Raw genomic sequence first — 22,930 nt, 5'->3', positions numbered from 1 at the left:
TGTCATCCCAATCAATTTTAATTTTAAAAAAATGCCCCCCACCACAAGTCCACAAAACATTCTCCTTTCCTTTTGACGGGTTTATGATGCATTGTAATCATTAACCAGTCTTTTACTATTAAACTTAAATGACCAATTGAGACAAAGAGTTCTGAGACTATTTTTCCACCACTGATTAAGACTGCGGTGGCAGGTATTGGGGATAATATTCATTTAGCTTTCTGAGCTTTTTGGGCAGACTTGGTGACTTTGCCAGCTCTAGCTGCCTTCTTGCCCACTGCTTTGATGACACCCACAGCGACTGTCAGTCTCATATCACTAACAGCAAAATGGCCCAGAGGAGGGTAGTCCTAGAAGTGCTCAATATACAAACATTGGGCCATCTTCCAGGTTTTTCCCTGAATGATGATCAATCTTTTCATACAGCTCAGCAAATTTGCAAGCAATATGAGCTGTTTGACAATCAAGCACATGTGCGTATCCAGCACTGATTTGTCCTGGATGGTTCAGGATAATCACCTGAGCCATGAAATCAGCTGACTCCACTGGTGGGTCACTTTTGCCATCACCAGCCAAATTGCTACATTGAATATCTTTGACAGACACATTGTTGCCATTGAAGCCCACCTTGTCCCCAGGAGGAGCTTCCCTCAAAACTTCATGGTGCATTTCAACAGATTTTACTTCAGTTGTACTGTTGACTGGAGCAAAGGTGACCACCATGCCAGGTTTGAGAACACCAGTCTCCACTCAACCCACAGGGACAGTACCAGTACCACCAATTTTGTAGAGGGACATATGCAAAGGCATGTCAGTTGCACAAGTTGGTGGCAGAATTAAATCCAGAGCTTCAACAGTGTGATTCCACTGGCATTGCCATCTTTAGAGGTGACTTTCAATTCCTCGAACCAATGCATATTAGCACTTGGCTCCAGCATGTTGTCACCATTCCAACCAGAAATTGGCACAAATGCTACTGTGTCAGGGTTGTAGCCAATTTTCTTAATGTAGGTGCTGACTTCCTTAATGATTTCCTCACAGCTCTTCTGGCTGTAAGGCGACTCAGTGGATTCCATTTTGTTAACACCAACAATTAGTTGTTTTACACCTAGTGTGTAAGCCAGAAGGTCATGCTCCTGGGTCTACCCATTCTTGGAGATACCTCCTTCAAATTCACCAACACCAGCAGCAACAATTTAGACAGCACAGTCAGCCTGAGATGTGCCTGTAATCATGTTTTTAATGAAGTTTCTGTGCCCTGGAGCATCAATGATGGCTACATAATACTTGCTGGTCTTGAATTTCCACAGGTAGATATCAATGGTGATACCACGCTCACATTCAGCTTTCAATTTACCCAAGCCCCAGGCATACTTAAAGGAGTCCTTTCCCATCTGAACAACCTCCCTCTGAAATTTTTCAGTCGTTCTTTTTTCGATCCCACCACATTTGTAGATCAGATGCCATTAGTGGTAGACTTGCTGGAATCAACGTGTCTAATGACAATTATGTTGATGTGTGTCTATTCCTTTTCAATTTTGGGTTAGATTTCATGAAGATTTTCACTATACCTGTGTTCTGGTGGCAAACCTGTTGTGCAAAAAACAGTATATATATATTTTTTTCATTTCTTGAGGAAACTCCAAACTCTTTTCAATAGTGGCTGCACCAATTTGCAAACCCACCAACAGTGTACAATAGTTCCCTTTTCTCCACATCCTTACCAACACTTGTTTGTTGATTTATTGATGATAGCCCTCTTGACAGGTGTGAGGTGATATCTCATTGTGGTTTTAATTTGCATTTCTCTGATACTTAGTGATGATTATGACATTTTCATATGTATATTAACCATTTGTATGTCCTCTTTAAATAAATGTATATTCAGGTCCACTGCCCTTTTTTTTTTTTAATTGAATTGTATGTGTTTTTTGGTGTTGAGTTGTATGAGTTTTTTTCTTTTTATAAATTTTGAATATTAACCACTTATCAGATGTATCATTGACGAATATCTTTTTCCATTCACTAGGCTGTCTTTTCCTTTTGATGGTGGTTTCCTTTGTTGTGCAAAAAAAATTAGTTTGATTTAGACCCATTTGTTTATTTTTTTTCTTTTGTTTCTCTTGTCTGAGGAGAGAGATCAGAAAAAAATATTACTAAGAGCAATGTCAGATAGTTTACTGCCTATGTTTTCTTCTAGGAGTTTTATGGTTTCAGTCTTACATTTAAGTCTTTAATCCATTTTGAGTTTATTCTGGTGTATAGTGTAAGAAGGTGGTCCAGTTTCTTTCTTTTTTTATTTTTTGCATGTGTTTGTCCAGTTTTCCCAACATTATTTATTAAATAGAATGTCTTTACCTCACTGTATATTCTTGCCCCTTTTGTCATAGATTAAATTACAATATAGGTGTGGTTTTATTTCTGGTCTCTATATTCTGTTCCATTGATCTATGTGTCTGTTTTTATGCCAGTACTATTGCTGTTTTGATTACTATACCTTGTAATATAGTTTGATATCAGGTAGCATGATACCTCCAATTTGTTTCTTCTTTCTCGAGATTTCTGTCGCATTTCGAGTCTTTTGTGGTTCCATATAAGTTTTAAGATTATTTGCTTTAGTTCTGTGAAAAATGTCATTGGTATTTTGATAGGGATTGTGTTGAATCTATAAATTGCTTTGTGTAATATGCATATTTTAATGATGTTAATTCTTTCTATCCATGACCATGGTATATGCTTCAATTTATTTGTATTTTCTTCAGTATTTTTCTTCAATGTCTTATAATTTTTGAGTACAGGTTTTTTACTGCCTTAGTTAAATTTATTCCTAGGTATTTTATTTATGTTTTTGATGGAATTGTAAAACAGACTGTTGTCTTAATTTCTTTTTGTGATACCTTGTGATTGGTGTAAAAACGCAACCGAATTCTGAACATTAATTTTATACCCTACTATTTTATTGAATTAATTTTATCAGTTCTAATAGTCTTTTGGTGGGTTCTTTAGGGTTCTTTCTATATAGTATCATATCATCTGCAAGTAATGACAGTTTTTCTTCTTCCTTTCCAATTCTGATGCCTTTTATTTCTTTTTATTCTGATTGTTTTCACTAGGATTTCCAGTACTATGTTAAATGAAAGTGGTGAAAGTGGACAACTTTGTCTTGTTCCTAATCTTAAGGCAAACACTTTAAAATTTTCTCCATTGAGTATGCTATTAGCTCTGGGTTTGTCATATATGGGGTTTATTATGTTGAGGTATGTTTTCTCTATTCCCACATTGCTGAGGATTTTTATCATAAATTGATGCTGGAAATTGTTAAACATTTTTTTTTGTGTGTGTGAATCTCTTGATATGATCATATATTTGTCTTTCATTTTGTTTAAGGGGTATATAGCATTAATTGATTTGTGGATATTGGACCAACATTGCTTCCCAGTAATAAATCCCACTTGATCGGGGTGTATGATCTTTTTAATGTATAGCTGAACTCTGTTTGCTAATATTTTTTGAGGATGTGTGCATCTATGTTCATCAGGGATATAGGTGCACACACACACACACACACGTATATAAATGTCTTTGTCTAATTTTGGAATCAGGGTAATGGTGGCCTTGTAAAATGAGTTTGGGAGGCTTCTCTACTCTTGAATTTATTGGAAATGTTTGAGAAGATTAGGTGTTAATTCTTCTTTGAATGTTTCATAAAATTCACCTGTGAAGCCATCTGGTTCAGGACTTTTTCATTGGGAGTTTTTTGATTATCGATTTGATTTTGTTAGAGTAATTGGTCTCTTTATATGTTAGGTTTCTTCTTTTTTTTTTTTTTTGTTAGGTTTCTTCTTGATTCAGTCTTGGAAGATTGTATGTTTCTAGGAATTTATCCATTTATTCAAAATTGTCCGATTTATTGACATATAATTGTTCATAATATTTTCTGTATTTGAACTTTATAAAACATATTATGTTTAATAAAGTAGAGAAAAATGTATATAAATACATAAAAACAATACAGAATACTTTCAGCAGAAAAAAACAATAAAGAGTTCTTTCAGTGAACTCATATATATATATATATATATATATATATATATATATATATATAAAATATTGTAATCTTTTAAAACTAAAATTGATTCAATTCCTGATTTATGCATAGTTAAATAAGTCTGGAATTTGTGGCATTAAATTTTTAACAACTTGTATTAAATTATAGTGAATGTACAATATTATATTAGTTTCAGGTGTACACCAGAGTTATTCAACATCTATATACCTAAAGAAGTGATTACCACGAGAAGTCAACAATCATCTGACACCATTCCACGCTATCAAAATATTACTGACTATTTTCCCAATCCTATAACTTACATCCTCATGACTTATTTGTTTTATACCTGGAAACTTGAACATTTTTCCTCTTTTTAAAAATTTTCAATTATAATTTACATTCCATATTATATTAATTTCAAGAGTACAGCATTGTGGTTAAAAATGTATATACTTTAAGAAGTGATCCCCCTAAGTAGTATATACAAGGTCAAACAATTTTGTGAACTTGTTGCAACAATGTTGCTAACCCCTTTTTTTTTTTATATATCAGAGGGATTATTCATTATGAATTTGTGCCAACTGGACATACAGTTAACCAAGTTTACTATTTGGAAGTGCTAAAAGGTTGTGTGAAAATGATGACATGAATTTTTCGCCAACAATTCATGGCTCTTGCATTACAACAATGCACCAGCTTACACGGCACTGTCTGTGAGGGAGTTTTTAACCGGTAAACAAATAACTGTGTTGGAACACCCTTCCTACTCACCTGACCTGGCCCACAATGACTTCTTTATTTACCCAAAGATAAAGGAAATATTTAAAGAAAGACACTTTGAAGACATTCAGGACATCAAGGGTAACATGACAACAGCTCTGATGGTCATTTCAGAAAAAGAGTTCCAAAATTGCTTTGAAGGTGGACTAGGTGCTGGCATCAGTGCATAGCTTCCCAAAGGGAGTACGTCAAAGGTGACCATAGTGATATTCAGCAATGAGGTGTGTAGCACTTTTTCTAGGATGAATTCATGAACTTAATTGTCTGACCTCGTAGTTATTACCGTCTTATTGACTGTATTCCCTATGCTTTACTTGACATTCCAATTACTATTTTGTAATTACCAATTTGTACTTCATAATCCTTTCACTTTTTTCACACTGCCCCAAACTCCCCTCCCATTTACCACCCTGATAAATCTAGTACTCCTCTGACATCAAACATGGTTATTGCAGTATTATTGACTGTATTTTCTATGCTATAATATACATCCCCATGACTAATGTGTAACAATAAATTGTACTTATTAAATCCCCCCCTTGTTTTTTTTCACCGAATCCCCACCATCTCCCATCTGGCAACCATCAAAATGTCTGTATCTACAAGTTTCTTTCTGTTTAGTTTGCTTGTTTTGTTCTTTAGATTTCACATATAAGCAAAATCACATTGCATCTCTATCTCTCTCTCTCTGTCTCTGTCTCTGTCTCTCTCTCTGACATAATCCACTTAGCACAATATACTTCAGGTCCATGGATGGTACCACAGATGGCAAGAACCCATTCTCTTCTATTTACCATTCCATATACCATTATACATACCCTATTTCCCTGAAAATAAGACCTAGCCTTACTATCAGCTCTAATGCATCTTTTGGAGCAAAAATTAATATAAGACCCAGTATTTTATTATATTATATTACTATATTATATTATATTATATTATATTATATTATATTATACAGACCTGGTCTTATATTATAGTAAAATCAGACCAGGTGTTATATTAGCTTTTGCTCCAAAAGATGCATTACAGCTGATGGTCTGGCTAGGTCTTGTTTTCAGGGAAACACAGTATGTACCACCCATTCTTCCATTCCTCCATTGACAGACACCCAGGCTGCCTTTACATCTTAGCCAATGTAAACACTACTGTAATGAATATATCTGTGCACAAGTCCCCTCAAAGTAACACATTTGGTTTCTTCAGATAAATACCTAGAAGTGGGATTACTAGGTTCATATTTGTCTCTTGTTATAGCCTCCATTTTAAAGTCTATTTTTCTAGTGTAAGTATTGCTACCAAGCTTTTTGTTGTATCCATTTTGATAAAATATTTTTTTCCATCCCTTTACATTCAGTCTGTGTTTATCTTCCAATCTAAAGTGAGTCTCTTGTAGAGAGCATATGTATGGGTCTTGATTCTTACCCATTCAACCACATCTAATGGCTTCTGATTAGAGCATTCAATCCATTTACATTTAAAATTATTACTGATAGTTACAGAGTTATTATTATTTTATTATTCATTTTTAGGTTCCCCTCCGCTCTTTTTCTTCTTAAAGATGACCTTTTAACATAACTTGTAATACTGGTTTGGTGGTGATGAACTCCTTTAGCTTTTTCTTGTCTGGGAAGGTCTTTATCTTACATTCAATTTTAAGTGATAGCCCTACTGGGTAGAATAGTCTTGGTTGTCTTTGCTTCTGATCCCTTTGAATATTTTGTGCAAATCCCTTCTTTCCTGCATAGTTTCTGTTGAGAAATCAGCTGACAGTTTTATGGGAGCTCCTTTTTAGGTAATTAACTGCCTTTCCCTTGCTGCTTTTAAGATTCTCACTGTCTTTACCCATTGGCATTTTAATTATGATGTGCCGTAGTGTTGATATTTTTGAGTTCATCTTGTTTGCAGCTTTCTGCACTTCCTGGACTTGTGTGTCTATTTCCTTTGCCAGGATAGAAAAGTTTTCAGTTATTATTTTTTCAAATAAGATCTCAATTCCTTGCTTTCTCTTTTCTCCTTCTGGTACCCCTAAGACCAAATGTTGTTATGCTTGATGTTGTCCCAGGGTTTCTTAAACTATCCTCAATTTTTTTTAAAATTCTTTTTTCTTCTTACTGTTTTGTTTGAGTGTTTTCTGCTATCTTGTCTTCCAATTCAGTAATTCAGTCCTCTGCTTCATCTAATCTGCTCTTGATTCTTTCTCATTCATTCTTCATTTTAATTATTCTATTTCTCATTTCTGCCTGTTTTTTTATGGTTTCTATGTCATTTTTTATGCTTGCTTTTTCTTTTTTGAGGTTTTCATGAGTTCTGTGAACATGCTTATAACCATAATTTTGAACTCTTTCTCTGGTAGGTTGCTTGTTACCATTTCTTTTCATTCTTTTTCTGGAATTTTCTCTTGTTCCTTTATTTGGACATATTTATTTGTTTCCTCATTTTGGCTGCCTCTCTGTGTTTGTTGTCATGAATTAGGTAGATCTTTTACATCTCCCAGTCTTGGCCAGGTTACCTTATGTAGTAGGTGCCTTTTTTGGCCCAGTGGCACACTCTCCATGGTCACCTGCTCCAGGAGTGTTCCTTGTGTGGGTTGTGTGTACCCTCCCATTATAGTTAATCCTTGATTGTTATTTACATGTAATTGAGTGGGATTGACCTTCAGGCTGACTGGCTGTGGGATTTGGCCACACCTACATCTTATGGGCTGTTCTGCTAGTGCCTTACTCCATGGAGTGGGATTTGCCCCAGAGGGCTCTGGTGCCTGCCAAAGCCATCCTTTGTTATGCTGCTTGTTGGGCTAAATTGGTGGTGTCCTGCTATAGTCTGAAGATGATCTCTGGGTATGTTGCTTCTGGAGCCTTTTGGGAAGGGTTCTGGTGCAGGCCTAGGTCAGCTACTACCTGTGACCAGCTGAAGACTACCTGGTAGTGGCTACAAAGTCATCTACAGTTGGTCAGTGCCTGTGCTGGACCTGGAGACGTGTGAAGAAGGACACACTTTGAATCAATGATGACTGTCACCAGTACTGGGCCTGGCATAACTCTGCAAAAAGCCCATGGCACCATGAGGCCTGCTTCCACTTGCTGTCTCCCATAAGTCTGAGTATCTGATAGAGGCTCGTGTGGTATGTGAGGTGGTGTTTCAGGGAATCACTAGGGTGAGACAAGTTGTGCTCACTTGGTTAATATCGATTCTGATTTACTGCCAGTACTGAGCCTACTCAGCAAAAGTCTGAGAGCACACTGAGCCCTGCCAAAGAGCACCTAGGCCCCATGGGTCCCTGAGAGTTGTCCAATAAACAGTGCAGTATGGGCATGGCTGGCTACTCACTGAGAAAGTGATTTCAGCATTGCAGGAGTTGTGTGGGGCAGGGTCCTAGGGAGCTACCAGGGTGGAATGAGTGGAGTTCACCAGGACAATGCAGATTCAGATTTGGCCGTGTGTGTGTGCATGGGGTGGGCTCAACAAAGGAAAAATGGTGCCTGTCTTCTGGCTGCACAGGTGGTGGGTTTCATGCAGGGAAAATGAGGACTATCACTCAAGTCCTCATACCGAAGCCACACAACTCAGTCTCTTCCTGTATGTCTCTGACACCTCCCAAGTCACTATACCCCTGCTGGAACCCAGGGTGAGTGCCTGCGAATGAGTCAGTCTGTACATGGGCTCTTCAAGAGGATGTGTGAGTTTTCCACAGCCTTCCATCTCACATGGACTGTCAGAATCCACAGTTTTTCATAGCCAGATGTTGTGGGCGTTCCTCTTTCTGGCATCAGCACTCTGGGGTAAGGAACCTGATCTTTGCTCCTCTTTTGCTCCTCTGGGGGGAGGACATCCATGGCCAAGATATCCTTCTTGATTCTCAGCTGTCACACACAGGTGGGGCCGACCTGTTCCACATCTCCACCCCTCCTCTTACCGTGTTTCCCCCAGAAATAAGACCTAGCTGGACAATCAGCTCTAATGTGGCTTTTGGAGCAAAAATTAATATAAGACCTCATCTTATTTTACTATAATATAAGACCGGGTCTTATATAATACAGTGGTACCCTGGTTTTTTAACGTCTCCATTGACGAACATTTTGGTTTATGAACGCCGTAAATTTTATGGATCTATGGTATCATTAGATAGTAAAATTCATGCTAAATTTGCAGTTTTAGGGGTTGATTTTAAAGGTTTGGAATGGATTAATCCATTTTGCATTACTTTCTATGGGGAACCATGCCTCAGTTTTCAAATATTTCAGAACTTGAACGGTCTTCTAGAATGGATTACATTTGAAAATCAAGGTACCACTGTATAGCATAACGTAGCATAACATAACATAACATAACATAACATAACATAACATAACATAACATAGCATAACATAACACCAGGCATAATATAATATAATATAGTGTAATGTAACATAATATAATATAATACTAGGTCTTATATTAATTTTTGCTCCAAAAGACACATTAGATCTGATTGTCCAGCTAAGTCTTATTTTCGGGGAAATACAGTCGTATCTATGAGGCTTCTTTATATTCTGAGTTATAGGACTTTTGTTTAGCTAGACTTCAGATGGTTCTCCAGGTTGATTTTTCAATAATATACTTGTAATTTTGATGTGGTCATAGGAGATGCCTTTTTGGATCCCCCTCCTGAATCTTTACAATTCTTAAATTGTTGGTTAATTTGCATTTGCACCAATATTGCATGAGAAGGCTCATCACTTTAAACAAGTATTGTATATTACATTTTTTAAATCATTGTTAATATTATGGTCAACATATTATTTCTATTTGTATCGATTCGTTCTTTTTTCAGGGAGGTCGCCAAAAGGATGTGAAAGAGAACAGAATAAAATGTAATACATTATGTTTATTTTGTTTTACCTCTGCTTATTCATCATTGATTTACCATGTATTTACTGAACTTCCATGTCACCATTTTCTATTTTGAATTAGCATATGCACATCATACTAAGCTAGAGTCTTTAAGAAACTCATAGTCTATTTGTAGAAATATGTTAACAGATAATTATAACACATTGAGTTAACTGCCAAGAATATTTAGAAAGTTCTTTGAGAACACAAAAGAAGAAAGCAATAACTGGAGCCAGAGCATGGAGAGATTAGGCTTCCTAGAAAAAAAACATTTGAACTTAAACTTGTTTCCAAGATTGCTTGATATACAAGTGCAGGCATGGAAGGATGTTTCAGAATGATGAAGAGAATGTGCAAATTTTTGAATGATGAAGGAAATAGTGTGTTCAGAGAACTGTAAAGAGGCCTGTATGATTACAATATGGAGTTCATTTTGGTGAGTGAGAGAGAATGAATTTAGAAAATTGAATTGTGATCAGATAGTAAAGGATGAGTCTTTTAAACTCTGACCCATAACATAACATTTTAATGAGGGCAAGCATTTTAATTGTATGTTTCCATAGCATCATGAATATTTCTTCTCATAACACTTATTACATTTTAATTACTGGTTAGTTTCATTGTCTTTATGCTATACTATCCATGAGGGCAGGGAGTGTATCTGTCAGACTTACTGTCATATCTCCAGTTCTTAGCACAGTGCATATTTAATGAATGAATGGATGAATGAATGAACGAATGAATAGACTTTATAATGCAGGCATCAAGGACTTATTGAAGCAAGGATTTGTTGAAGTAAACAAATAACTACATATAAAATTAATTATAAATAAATTTATGTAAATAATATTATGGTGCATTGAAGTTAGGCAGCCAAAAAGCTATGTCTAAGTTCTAACCTCCAGCACCTGTGAATGTGACTGTATTTGAAAACAGAATCTTTGCAGATATACTTAAGGATCTCAAGATGAGATCATACTAGATTTAGGTTGGGCCATTAAATACAAGAACAGGTGTGCTTATAAGAGAAAAGAGAGGGAAATTTTAGACACAGGCACATAGAAAAGGACGTATGAAGATGGAGGCAGAAATGGGAATTTTGATGCCATTAACCAAGGAATACCTGGAGACACCAGAGGGTGGAAAGGGCAAGGCGATATACTTCCCTAAAGCTTTAATAAGAAGCATAGCCCTGCCAACACATTGATTTTGGACTTCTGGTCTCTAGAATTGTAAGAGAATAAATTTCTCTTGTTTTGAGCCACCCAATTAATGGTTATTTGTTACAGCATACCTAGGAAACTAATACAGATATATAATATTATTTAAATTCAATTATATATGTTTAATCACTAGGAGAAAAAATAAGGAGTAGAATTAAAAAAAAGGAAAGACTGAAGATAGTTTAAGAATTAAGGAGGGCATTTATTGTTAATGGACCAGGTTGTAAATGATGGGAGACTGAAACAAGTCTGCAGCAAGGGGAATACATCTTGTATATTCAAAAGATAGAACTTATAAATATTTTGGATTTGCGGGCACGGGGGGATAAGTAACTGAGAGAAGATAAAAATGAAACCCAGGTTTTTCACACATACAATTTGTTGACTGGTCATTTTGTTAATAGAAAGAAAAAATGCAAATGGAATCATGGATTTGGTAAATCTGTACTTTAGACTGAGGTATTCTTTGTCATGTGTGGCCAGGGAGATATCTTCTCCCTTAGATTAGTAATCAGATAGTTAATTATATAGAGATTTCATAATATTGGAACTAAGAAGTCTCCCATTCTTTGCCTAGGGACTCTTTGTGCATGTTGCGGGACACTCTTAACACTCAGCCAGGAAGTTAACAATTATAACTTAGCCCTCACTTCCTGCTTGTACAGACTCAGTGTCTGCCTGAGGGGAGGGGTGTTTAGCACTTTCTCAGGACAGTCATGACGTGGTCAGCTCTACATGTGACCATGACCTTCTAGGTATCCAGGAATATATCTGAACTTTTCAAAGCCTCATACAGACAATTTATTCCCCAGCTTTTCCTTTTAAGATTTTTGGTTAGGCTGTGTCCCAACTGTTACCCACTGCTTCAGTCAACCATGAATTTTATCAACTGCCTGCAATTATTTTTGACAAACACCCCTTGGGAAAAGGCTTTTTACTCCTGGTGACCTCCAAGTCAGGTCTGATAAGACAGCCTTGAAATTAGGGTCTTCCAGGGAAATACCAGAAAGTCAAACGATGTAAATTCTTTGGAAATGAAGCTCTGAAGGAACTCCAACAACATTCTGCTCCTTGCAAAGCTGGAAATTTTGTGTGCTCTTGGTTCTCAAAGCTACTGAGAATCTGGAGGTGGGTATTAGAATAGGGCAAGTGAAAATGCCACAAAACTTGCTGTTTTTACTGAGATTCATCAGTTTTCCTTGAATAAACTCTGAATCACTATAAAAATTTGGTCGATTTACAGATTTCAGAAAATGTTGTTTCTGATTATTTTTGCTAGTTTTTTCATTTTTTTTTTATATTATTGGTCTCACTTTTTTTTTTTACTTTTTAATAATCTTTTTTTTTTAAATTTATTGGGGTGACAATTGTTATTAAAATTACATAGATTTCAGGTGTGCAATTCTATATCACATCATCTATAAATTACATTGTGTGTTCACCACCCAGAGTCAGTTCTCCTTCCATCACCGTATATTTGATCCCCCTTACCCTCATCTCCCACCCCCAACCCCTTTACCCTCTGGTAACCGCTAAATTACGTTCCCCAGATTAATTTTCAAAACCTGTGGCCATCCTGTGGTCACCGACTGCCCTTCAATCCCTTCACCCGCCCCCCCCCCCGCCCATCTAGCAAACCTCAGTTTTTCCTCTTTGTCTCTAACACTGTTTCTGGTTAGTTCATTCACTTATTCTTTCCTTTAGATTCCGCAAATAAGTGAGATCATATTTCACTTAACATAATGTTCTCTAGGTCCATCCATGTTGTTGCAAATGGTAAGATTTCTTTCTTCTTTATGGCTGCGTAATACTCCATTGTATAAATGTACCACAGTTTCTTAATCCAGTCATATACCGATGGGCATTTTGGTTGTTTCCATGTCTTGGCTATTGTGTATAGTGCTGCAATAAACATAGGAGTGCATAAAGATTTTTGAATTGGAGTTTTGGATTTCTCCGGATAGATACCTAGGAGTGGAATTACTGGATCATAGGGGAGGTCCATTTTCAGATTTTTGAGATACCTCCATACTGTTTTCCATAGTGGCTGCACCAATCTGCAATCCCACCAACAGTGCACAAGCGTTACCTTTTCTCCACATCCGCGCCAGCACTTGTTGTTTGTTGATTTATTGATGATAGCCATTTTGACTGGGGTGAGGTGGTATCTCATTGTGGTTTTTATTTGCATTTCTCTGATGGTTAGTGAGGTTGAGCATTTCTTCATATGTCTGTTTGCCATCTGTATGTCCTTTTTAGAAAAATGTCTCTTTAAGTCCTCTGCCCATTTTTTAATTGGGTCGTTTGTTTTTTTGGAGTTGAGTTGAGTGAGTTTTTCATAGATTTGTGATATTAATCCCTTATCAGATATATCATTGGCAAATATCTTTTCCCATTCAGTAGGATCCCTTTTTGTTTTATTGATGGTTTCCTTTGCTGTGATAAAACTTTTTAGTTTGATATAATCCCACATGTTTATTTTTTCTCTTAGTTCCCTCAAGCGAGGGTATATCAGTAAAAATCTTACTCCGGGTAATGTCTGAGAAGTCTCTTCCTATGTTTTCTTCTAGGTATTTTATGGTTTCAGATTTTACATTTAAGTCTTTAAGCCATTTTGAATTTATTTTTCTATATGGTGTAAGGAGGTGGTCCAGCTTCATTTTTTTTCATGTGTCTGTCCAGGTTTCCCAGCACCATTTATTGAATAGACTGTCTTTACTCCATCATACATTTTTGCTTCCATTGTCGTAGATTAAATGGCCATATAGGCGTGGATTTATTTCTGGACTCTCTATTCTGTTCCATTGATCTATGTGTCTGTTTTTATGCCAGTACCATGCTGTTTTGATTACTGTAGCCTTGTAGTATAATTTGAAGTCAGGTATTGTTATACCTCCCACTTTGTTCTTATTTCTCAAGATTGCCTTTGCTATTTGGGGTCTTTTATGGTCCCATATAAATTTTAGGATTATATGTTCTATTTCTGTGAAAAACGACGTTGGTAGTTTGATAGGAATTGCATTGAATATGTATATTGCCTTAGGCAGTATGGACATTTTAACTATATTAATTCTTCCTATCCATGAACATGATATGTGTTTCCATCTATTTATATCTTCCTTCATTCTTTTCTTCAGTGTCTTATAATTTTCTGAGTACAGATCTTTTACTTTTTGGTTAAATTTATTCCCAGGTATTTTATAGTCTTTGGAACGATTGTAAATGGGATTGTTTTTTTTTAATTTCTCCTTCTGATGTTTTATTATTGGTATATACAAATGCAACTGATTTCTGAATATTAATTTTGTATCCTGCTACTTTACTAAATTCATCTATCAGCTCTAATAATTTCTTAGTGGAGTCTTTAGGGTTCTCTATATATAGTATCATATCATCTGCATACAATGATAATTTTACTTCCTCCTTACCAATTTGAATGCCTTTTATTTCTTTTTCTTGTTTGATTGCTGTGGCCAGAACTTCCAGCACTATGTTGAATAGAAGCGGAGATAGTGGGCAACCTTGCCTTGTTCTTGATCTTAGGGGGAATGGTTTTAGCTTTTCCCCATTGAGTATGATGATAGCTGTGGGTTTGTCATATATGGCCTTTATTATGTTGAGATATGATCCCTCTATTCCCACTTTCTTAAGGGTTTTTATCATAAATCGCTGTTGGATTTTATCAAATTCTTTTTCTGCATCTATTGATATGATCATGTGATTTTTATTTTTCATTTTGTTAATGTGGTGTATCACATTAATTGATTTACGGATGTTGAACCACCCTTGCATATCAGGGATGAATCCCACTTGATCATGGTGTATGATCTTTTTAATGTATTGCTGAATTCTGTTCGCTAATATTTTGTTGAGGATTTTTGCATCTATGTTCATTAGAGATATCGGCCTGTAGTTTTCTTTTTTTGTGGTATCTTTGTCTGATTTTGGGATCAGGGTGATAGTGGCTTCTTAAAAAGTGTTTGGGAGTCTTCCTTCCTTCTGGATTTTTTGGAAGAGCTTGAGGAGAATAGGTGATAATTCTTTTTTGAACGTTTTGTAAAATTCACCTGTAAAGCCATCTGGTCCAGGGCTTTTGTTTGTTGGGAGACTGTTGATTACTGATTCAATTTCCGTGGTGGTAATCAGTCTATTCAGGTTTTCTGTTTCTTCTTGAGTTAGCCTTGGAATGTTGTGTGCCTCTAGAAAATTGTCCATTTCTTCCAAATTGTCAAATTTGTTGGCATATAGTTGCTCATAGTAACTTCTTACAACTTTTTGTATTTCTGCAGTGTCCGTTGTCACTTCCCCTCTTTCATTTCTGATTTTATTAATTTGGGTCCTCTCTCTCTTTTTTTTAATGAGTCTGGCTAAAGGTTTGTCGATTTTGTTTATCTTCTCTAAGAACCAACTCTTGGATTCATTGATCTTTTGTATTGTTTTTCTGGTTTCTATTTCATTTATTTCTGCTCTGATCTTTATTATCTGCTTCCCTGTGCTCCCTTTGGGCTTATTTTGCTGTTCTTTTTCCAAATCCCTTAAATGTGAAGATAAACTGTTGATTAGTGATGTTTCTTGTTTCTTTAGATAGGCCTGCAAAGCTATGAATTTCCCTCTTAGGACTGCTTTCGCGGCATCCCATAGATTTTTTGGGTCGTTGTGTTTCCATTTTCGTTTGTCTCAAGATATCTTTTGACTTCTTCCTTGATCTCCTGCTTGACCCATTCATTATTTAGTAAAAAGTTATTCAGCCTCCATGAATTGGTGTGTCTTCCAGTTTTTTTCCTGTAGTTCATTTCTAATTTCATAGCATTGTGATCAGAGAAGACAATTGGTATGATTTCAATTTTCTTAAATTTATCAAGACTTGTTTTGTGGCCTAACATGTGGTCTATCTTGGAAAATGTTCCATGTGCGCTTGAGAAAAACGTGTATTTTGCAGCACTGGGGTGAAATGTTCTGAAAATATCGATTAAATCCAAGTGGTCCAATGTATCATTTAAGGCTGTTGTTTCCATATTGATTTTCTGTCTGGAAGACCTGTCCCTTGTTGTCAGAGCTGTGTTGAAGTCTCCTACAATAATCGTGTTACTGTTGATCTCTGTCTTTATGTCAGTCAGTACCTGTTTTATATACTTAGGTGCTCCTATGTTGGGTGCATAGATGTTTACTAGGGTTATGTCCTATTGTCGGATCGATCCCTTTATTATTATATAGTGTCCATCTTTATCTTTTAGTATGTTCTTCATTTTAAAGTCTATTTTGTCAGATATAAGTATTGAAACTCCAGCTTTTTCCTCGTTTCCATTTGCATGAAATATCGTACTCCAACCCTTCACTTTCAGCCTGTGTGTGTCTTTTTTTCTGAGGTGAGTTTCTTGTATACAGCATATACAAGGGTCTTGCTTTCTTATCCAGTCAGCCACCCTATGTCTCTTGATTGGAGCATTTAATCCATTTACATTTAAAGTGATTATTGATAGGTACATAGTTATTGCCATTTTTAAATTTGTATTTAGGTTGTTTTGATCTTTCTTCTATTTACAGAAGTCCTTTTAGTATTTCTTGCAATGCTGGCTTGGTGGTAATAAATTCCTTTAGCTTATTTTTTTCTGGAAAGCTCTTTATCTCTCCATCAACTTTAAGTGATAGCCTTGCTGGATAAAGCAATCTAGGTTGTAGGCCTTTGTTTTCCATCACTTTGAGTATCTCCTGCCACTCCCTCCTGGCCTTCAATGTTTCTGTAGAAAAATCATTTGATAGTCTTATGGGAGTTCCCTTGTATGTAACCCTCCGTCTTTCTCTTGCTGCTTTTAGGATTCTCTCCTTGTCTTTAAGCTTTGCCATTTTAACTATAATGTGTCTTGGTGTGGACCTGTTTGGGTTAATCTTGGTTGGAACTCTCTGCACTTCCTGGGCTTGTATGTTGGTTTCCTTCATCAGGTTGGGGAAGTTTTCAGACATTATTACTTCGAATATGTTCTCAATCCCTTGCTTACTCTCTTCACCTTCTGGTATTCCTATGATGCACATGTTGTTGCGGTTGATGTTATCCCAGTGGTCTCTTAAGCCATCCTCATTGTTTTTTATTCTTTTTTCTTTTTGTTGTTCCGTTTGGGTGATCTCTGCTACCTTGTCTTCTAAATCACTGATTCGATCCTCTGCTTCATCTAGCCTGCTGGTAATTCCTTCAAGTGAGTTCTTAATATCGGTAATTGTGTTCTTTAGTTCTAACTGGTTGTTCGTTATGATTTCTACATCCTTCTTTATGTTTTATCTAAGCTCGTTCGTTATGATTTCTACATCCTTCTTTATGTCTTCTCTAAGCTCCTTAAACATTCTTATCACCAGTGTTCTGAACTCTGTCTCTGAAAGGTTGGTTACGTCTGCTTCATTTGGTTCCAGATGTGGAGGCTTCTTCTGTTCTTTTATTTGGGACATGTATCTTTGTTTCCCCATTCTGGCTGACTGTGTTTATTTTGATATATTAGGTAGATCCCCTAGAGTTTTAGTTCTTGCTAGGTTATCTTATGTAGTATGTGTCCTTTATATTTGACTCGCACAGCGTCGTCCTCCTCTGCGTGTGCTCCAAAGGTGACTCTTGTGTTGTGTACACTGTCCCGTTCAAGAAGATCTTTAATTGGTTTTTGCTTGTGAGTAGGTGGGGTTAACTCCTGGGCTGACCCGTTGTGAGACTTGGCTCTGCCCCCCGCAGCGCGCTCTGCTGCGTGAGGGTTGACCACCCAAATGTGGTTTGGCCTCTATGGGTTCCAGTGCCTGCAGAGAACCCCCTCAGGGTGTGTGACCTGGAGGTCAAACCCGGCAGCACTCCGGTTTGGTCTGGAGTTGGCCCCTGGATATGCTGAATCCCGTGCCTCTCAAGCTGGGCCCCAGCAGGACAGTTTCAGCACAAAGCAAATCACCAAGCACAACAGCAATGACAACAGCAAAGAAAAAAAATCAAATACATTCACATGCAAAAAACAGCCGATAACCCCCACTCGTCACAGGCAAAGATATCAAAGATATAAAGACAAAGCAAAACAACACAAAACAAAGCAAAACAAAAAGCAGCGACAGTCTCGGCCTGAGCCCACCAAGCAATGTCCAGGTTGTCCTCTGCTGTACCAAAGAGCCCCCTGCTTCTTGCGCAGGCAGAGCCGGTCACCTGGTGCCCAGAGTGACTTTGGGACTGCAGACTTAAATGCGTGGGCCTGAGGGGTCTGGATGATAGTTTTTACAAAGTCAGTGCCGTTTCTGCCCTTGTCTGCACGTATGCACACTGAGAGTAGCCCCACCAGCCCCTTGTCCAGTACTCCTGAGTCTCAGAGCACTTCTTCAGTGTGTGTGTGTATGGGTGCGGGCGGGAGATTTCTGATCTGCTGACCGTGCCTCACAAGCTGAGCCCCGGCAGGGCAGTTTCAGAACAAAGTAAATCACCAAGCACAACAGCAACGACAACAACAAAGAAAAAAAATCAAATATATTCACATGCAAAACCGCCTGATAACCCCTACTCGTCACAGGCAAAGATATGGAAGATATAAAGACAAAGCAAAACAAAACAAAACAAAGCAAAACAAGAAGCAGCGACAGTCCAGGCCTAAGCCCACCAAGCAATGTCCAGGTTGTCCTCTGCTGTACCAAAGAGCCCCCTGCTTATTGTGCAGGCAGAGCCGGTCACCTGATGCCCAGAGAGACTTTGGGACTGCAGACTTAAATGCGTGGGCCCGAGGGGTCTGGATGATAGTTTTTACAAAATCAGTGCAGTTTCTGCCCTTGCTTGTACATATGCAAACTGAGAGTGGCACCACCGGCCCCATGTCCAGAACTCCTGAGACTTAAGGCACTTCTTCAGTGTGTGTGTGTGTGAGTGCGGGCGGGAGATTTCTGATCTTCTGAAAACCCAGAGCTGCGCCTGCCTCACTGCTGATCTCCGGGTGTGTCTCTGCAGCTGCACCTGCCCCGCCCTAGGCAGGCCAGAAAGGGTGGGGGCTGGGGATGGAGGGGTCTTCACTCTTCCAACCCAGCCGCGCGTCGCCCTCTTCCCGCAGGCCAGAAAAGGTGGTGGTTGGGGGTGGAAGAGTCTCTTCTCTCCCAGCGCAGCCAAAATCACACACACTTCCCAGTCTCCCTGGGCCAGGGCTGCCCGCCAGGCCTCCCAGAGTCTGAGCTTCACGGCTCCTCTGCAATCTGCCGCCACTCCTCAGTTCAGGGGCCGGCTCAAGTCTCTGGAAGGGCGGGTAGGACTGGAAGAGCGGGGCGGGGGAGGGGCCCAGGTGTGGAGGCTGTGTTCTTTGTCTGCCCTCGGGCGACTCCCTTCGACCTCCCAGCGGGAGAGATCAGCCGTGGGACGCAGGGAAAGAGCCCACCTCCCGGTCTTGTGCTCTCCGCTCCGCCCTGGGCTCCTGTGCGTGCCCGGCACAGCGGGTCTCACCTCGGTTCTTGGTTTTCGCCCCCGCCTGCCGAGGCTCCCTTGTGGGCTGGGATCTCCCGCCACTGCCGGCCGGGCGCTTTCACTCCGCTCCTCTTTTTCCTTCCCCTGCTCGCCCAATTAGCGCAACTTCAAGTATTCCTTAGCTTCAAGTAAACCACGAATCTCCCCGCTGTTCTGTGCGATGAGCAAAAAGTTCCTTGATGGGTTATAGGTCTTGTTTGCAAGAAGATCCGGAGGAGAACTCAGAAAGTGCGCCCTGCTGCGCCATTCCTATGACGTCACACTGTTTCTTATTCTTAAGGCAGCCAGACGTGGAGATGGGAAAAAAGCCCAAATCCAGCTCCCTGAAAAAAAGAGTTGAAGCAAATTTAAAGAATAAGGTGAGGAGGGACTATGCATACAAGTATTCATTAATTCTAACTCAGGAAGTCTCTTTTCATTGTTTTTAGGGAGGAGAGTATTTTAGAAGATCCATACTTTACCATTTTTGCTGACATTGCTCTATGCTGGTTTTCATCCCACATTTACATTTGATTAGAATTTTATGTTAACTACAATAAGGCCCAATTATTGCTTTTATTTTTATTATTGCATGTGCACAAAGGTAATATGGTGCTAAGTGATATGGCCAAAGATTTTTGAGGACTAAGTCTCTATAGCAGAAAAGGGTTCAGAGTGTAAAGATCCCTTTAGTCTCCTTCAACAGTGACCTTGCTCCCTATTCAGAACCTCATTATGTATATATGTCAAAATCAATCTTTAGAACTGCTTTTTATTGCAACCTCTGAAAGTTTCATGATTGTATATTGCAGCAGTTGAGAGACACTTTAGCTATTGTTCTCATTAAATATATCAAGGGAGTCCTCAGAGTGGTTTTTTCTTTCAAACAAAAGAAAACAAACAATCTTCCTCATTCCCATCAAAAGAATTCCATCACTGGATGAAAGAATTACTATGAGTGCTAGCTGGGCAAAATTGTACAGTAACCAGAACAAGAAATAATAAAATAGAAGAAATATCCCATGTCAACATCATAGCAAAGAACAATTTAGAATTAATGACATTTTTAACATAGCTGCATCTTCTATTCTACAGAGAATAATAAATAATTAAAAAAAAATTTTTTTACTACTTTCAGGTGTACAAAGCAATGCAATAATTAGACATTTCACCCCTCACAAAGTGATAACCCCTCCCCCAATCTATTGTCCCTGTGACATCGTATATATTTATTAAAATTCCATTGACTATTCCCTATGGTATACTCCATATCCCGTGACTATATGTATTAAATTATAGTTGACATACAATATTATTCAACTTCAGCTTCAGGTGTACAGTGCAGTGGTCAAGCATCTACACCGTCCTTGAAGTGATCTCCCTAATAAGACATGTTCCCATCTGACACCCTACAAAATCTTTACAACATTATTGATTATATTCCCCAAAGTATCTTTCATATCCCCGTGTCAATATTGTAATTACCAATTTATGCTATATAATCCTTTCCTCTTCTTCCTCACCTCCACCACCCTCCCTTCTAGCAACCATCAGTTTTTCCTCTTTATCTCTTAGACTATTTCTGTTTGCTTTGCTCACTTATTCAGATCTTTAGATTTCACATATAACTGAGATCATATGGTACTTCTCCTTCTCCAACTAATTTATTTCACTTAGCATAATGTTCTCTAGGTCCATCCATATCGTTGCAAATGGTAAGATTTCATTCTTCTTTATAGCTGAGTAATACTCCATTGTATAAATGTACCACAGCTTCTTAATCCAGTTGTCTACCAATGGGCATTTCGGTTATTTTCAAGTTTTGGCTATTGTAAATAGTGCTGCAATAAACATAGGGGTGCATATATTTTTTTCGAATTATCATCTTGGATTTCTCTGGATAGATACCTAAGAGTGGAATGGCTGGGTCATAAGGTAGTTCCATTTCCAGTTTTTTGAGATATCTCTGTACTGATTTCCATAGTGGCTGCACCAATCTACAATCCCACCAACAGTGCACGAGGGTTCCCTTTTCTCCACCACCTCACCAGCACTTGTAGTTTGTTGATTTATTGATGACAGCCATTCTGACTGGTATGAGGTAGTATCTCATTGTGGTTTTTATTGGCATTTCTTTATTGATTAGTGAGGTTCAGCATTTTTTCATATGTCTGTTGGCCATCTGAATGTCCATTTTTTAGTTGGGTGGCTTGTTTTTTTGGTGTTGAGCTGAATGAGTGTTTTATAAATTCTGGATATTAACCACTTATCAAATGTATCATTGGCAAATATCTTCTCCCATTCAGTAGGCTGCCTTTTCATTTTGTTAATGGTTCCTTTTGCTGTGAAAAAACTTTTAAGTTTGATGTAATCCTACATGTTTATTTTTTCTTTTACTTCTCTTGCCTGAGGGGATATATCAGTAAAAATGTTACTCAGAGTAATATCTGCAAATTTACTCCCTATATTTTCTTCTAGGAGTTTTATGGTTTCAGGTCTTACATTTACGTCTTTAATCCATTTTGAAATTGTTCTTGTATATGGCATAAGGAGGTGACCCAGGTTCAATTTTTTCCCTGTCAGTCCAGCTTTCCCAGCACCATTTATTAAATAAACTGCCTTTACCCCAATGTACATTCTCGCTTTCATTGTCATAGATTAAATGACCATATATGAATGGATTTATTTCTGGGCTCTCTATTCTGTTCCATTGATATATGTGTCTGTTTTTGTGTCAGTTCCATACTGTTTTGATTACTATAGCCTTGTGCTGTGATTTGATGTCAGGTGTCGTGATACCTCCGCTTTGTTCTTATTTCTCAAGATTGCCCAGGATATTCAGGATCTTTTATGTTTCATATAAATTTTAGGATTATATGTTCTGTTTCTGAGAAAAATGTCATTGGTAGTTTAATAGGAATTTCATTTAATCTATATATTGTCTTAGGTAGCATTTACATTTTGAATATATTAATTCTTCCTATCCATGATCATGGTATGTGTTTCCATTTATTTGTATCTTCTTTTATTTCTCTTTTCAGTGCTGTATAATTTTTCTGAGTACAGGTCTTTTACTTCTTTTGTTAAATTTATTCCTAGGTATTACTGTTTTTGAAGAAATTGTAAATGGGATTGATTTCTTTATTGATCTTTTTGATAATTTATTATTGGTGTATAGAAATGCAACTGATTTCTGAATATTGATTTTGTATCCTGCTACTTTACTAAATTTGTTTATCAGTTGTAATAGTTTTTGTGATTTTTTTTTGTGGAGTCTTTCAGGTTCTCTATATACAGTATCATGTTATCTGCATATAAAGACAATTTTGCTTCCTTCTTTCCAATTTCAATATTTTTATTTCTTTTGCCTGTCAGATTGCTGTGGCTAGAACTTCCAGCACTATGTTGAATAAAAGTGGTGAAAGTGGGAAACGTTGTGTTGTTCCTGATCTTAAGGGGAAAGGTTTTTAGCCTTTCCCCATTGAGTAAGATGTTAGCCATGAATTCATCATATATTGTCTTTAGTATGTTGAGATATGATCCTTCTATTCCCACTTTGCTAAGTGTTTT

The 22,930-nt window shown here is 37.7% G+C and overlaps 1 pseudogene; it reads right to left on the bottom strand.

The window, feature by feature from the left end:
• Window positions 1-209: 209 nt before the first annotated feature.
• LOC117034707 (elongation factor 1-alpha 1-like) lies at window positions 210-2,571 on the bottom strand (annotated as a pseudogene).
• Window positions 2,572-22,930: the final 20,359 nt, after the last annotated feature.

This window comes from Rhinolophus ferrumequinum, chromosome X (genome assembly GCF_004115265.2).
Source record: "Rhinolophus ferrumequinum isolate MPI-CBG mRhiFer1 chromosome X, mRhiFer1_v1.p, whole genome shotgun sequence".
NCBI classification, from domain to species: Eukaryota; Metazoa; Chordata; class Mammalia; order Chiroptera; family Rhinolophidae; genus Rhinolophus; species Rhinolophus ferrumequinum.
Note: the sequence above shows the minus strand (reverse complement) of the source record. Positions and strands in the feature narration are given on the sequence as shown.